The following is a 2,500-nucleotide window of genomic DNA, read 5'->3' on the forward strand; positions in this document are numbered from 1 at the left end:
CTTCTACAACTTAAAGGTAACAATCCTCTATTCAAACTATCATTAAGAACTAAAAAAAAAATCTTCTCCAATCACTGGCCATAGAATTTTATAAAAATCAACAGGAATCCCGTCAATGCCAGGAGTCTTTCCATTTTCCATTCTCATCATAGCGGTATATAACTCATTTTGTGACAAAGTTTGTTCAAGCATTCTATTAGACTCTTCATCAATCTTTGGAAGATCATTAAGAAAAGTAAAATCATTATCTTCTCTTTGAGACAACTCACATTTATATAGGTCTGAATAAAAACCGACAGCATATTTGCTTATCTCACTAGGCTCAGTAAGCTCCTTCCCTGTGTCCGAGCGTAATGAATGAATAATACGACTTTGGCCGTTTTTTCTTTCCAAATTGACAAAAAATTTAGATGGTGCATCCATTTGTGAGATGCTTTGAAAACGTGAACGTATTAACGCTCCTTGAGCTTTGATACCCAACAAATCTGCAAGCATTTCCTTTTTGGATTTACTGCTTTCAAAACAAACCCCATCACTTGTAGAAGCTGTTGTATTTAAAAGTTCTATAATTTCATTTTCTAAAATCTTCATTGACTGGGCCATATCTTTAGTGGCATTAAAAGTGTACTCTTGACATAATTGTTTAATGTGAACCTTGCCACAATCCCACCATTGTTGTGGGGAAATGTAAGAAACTTTCTTTTTGTTTTTGAGGGGGTACTTTCCCCAAAACAAGAATAAAAATTTCAATAAACTTTTTTTTACATCATTTAAAAGGGATGTGATAAAATGCCAGTAAAGCACTCTTTAAAATAACCAGAATTAATAAAATGACCCTACAAACAACAGCACAGTGATCAGAAAAAACCTACAGGGAATTATTTTACATTCTCTGGCCAGATTTACTTGATGATTGAACACATAAAACCTATCTGGTCTTTGCCGCCAGAAATGTCAATCTTGGCATCCTACTATGTGCCCAGAGTATATTGCCTATTTTTGTGATGCACATTCACTTAAGGCTTGTCACATAAAATCAAATGTTCTCAACAATTGCACAAGCGCTTTTTTGTGAGGCGATATGTGTGTCTAAGTGATTTCTGTCTAATTTATCATTTTCCAGTACAGTTAAAATCTCCACCGAGAACAAAATAATTCTTCTGAGCTTAGGTGCTTTCATAACAACACTGATTGTATCAAAAAAAAAGCAATTCTTTCATCCCCTTTCATTGGGGGCATAAATATTTAAAAAGTCATTGTAGTGTTTTTCAAAATTTGCTTTAACTTTTAAACAGCGGCCTTTAACTATTTCTTCTATGTCACAGGAAATTGGCAGGGATTTCTTTGAAAACAGAATAGCTACTCCTCCACTATTGGAAGACATATGACCTAAACAAATTTCCTCCATCCCATTCTCCTGAAATACCACACACACACACACACACTCCCATTATTCAAGTCACCTTATGTGGATTCCTGAACAAAGGCGACATCAATATGTTTTGTCATTTTATTACGATTTAAAAAATATATTTTTATTTAGCCTTAAATTCTTAAGTTTTTTTTTTTTTATTTTTTGTTTTTTTTTATTTCTTCTACTTCAACATATTTTTATTTTACATTATTTTTTTTTTTTTTTTTATGATTTGTTTATATTTCTGATTAGCTTTAACTTATTTCTATTTCAATTTTAGTAAATTTTTTTAAAATATATTTCAATTTAGCTCACTGGACTCATTACACTCTTACAGCTTGAACAAGCATGTACAGTAAATGACATTTTTTGATAATTTTACAGTAAACCATTTTTTATATTTTTTATAAATTCAACATAATGACTTTTTGATAAAGATAATACAAAATATTAATATGAAATCATAAATTAATATGAAATCATAAGAAAAACATTCATGCATTGTTAAAACTAACACACTAAACTTAGTTAACAAGTTAAAATACAAATAACTACAGCAGCTGCTTGTGATATTATATTAATGCTGTATTGTCTTTGTGTTTTTTTCTTGTGTTTAGTTTCTTGGTGGTTATGTGGTGGCTAATGGGTAGTAGCGAGAGGGCGCGAGGGCGATCGGTGGGCGGCTCGAAGCGCGGCAGGAAGAGAGGACGACCCCGAAGCACACGACCGTCCAAGAGAGTCCAGGAGGAAGAGGAGGAAGAGGAGGAAGAGGAGGAGAAACCAGCGGAGCACACGGAGGAGGAGCTGCAGAGCAACGGCAGCGCAGACGCTCACGAGGAAGAGAAGACCGGTACAGACACACGCCACATCTGTGTGCTTCTGTGTGATTATACAGCTGTGTGAACACGCGTGTGTGTGTGTGTCAGGTGTGTGTGAGCCGCAGGAGGAGCCGCAGGTCAAGCGGCGGAAGGAAGTCGAGTCGTTCGTTCTCTCAGAGCAGCAGCGGAATCTGATACGAGACGACGAACCCAACAGGAAGCTGTGGGACGAAGCGCTGAGCTTCCTGTCGGAGGGACCGGTACACGC

The 2,500-nt window shown here is 36.1% G+C and overlaps 1 pseudogene; it reads left to right on the forward strand.

Moving 5' to 3' along the window:
* Window positions 1-2,500, forward strand: part of LOC109084989 — a 35,836-nt pseudogene that overhangs the window by 32,809 nt on the left and 527 nt on the right.

The sequence above is a fragment of the Cyprinus carpio genome, chromosome A21, assembly GCF_018340385.1.
Source record: "Cyprinus carpio isolate SPL01 chromosome A21, ASM1834038v1, whole genome shotgun sequence".
Lineage (NCBI taxonomy): Eukaryota > Metazoa > Chordata > Actinopteri > Cypriniformes > Cyprinidae > Cyprinus > Cyprinus carpio.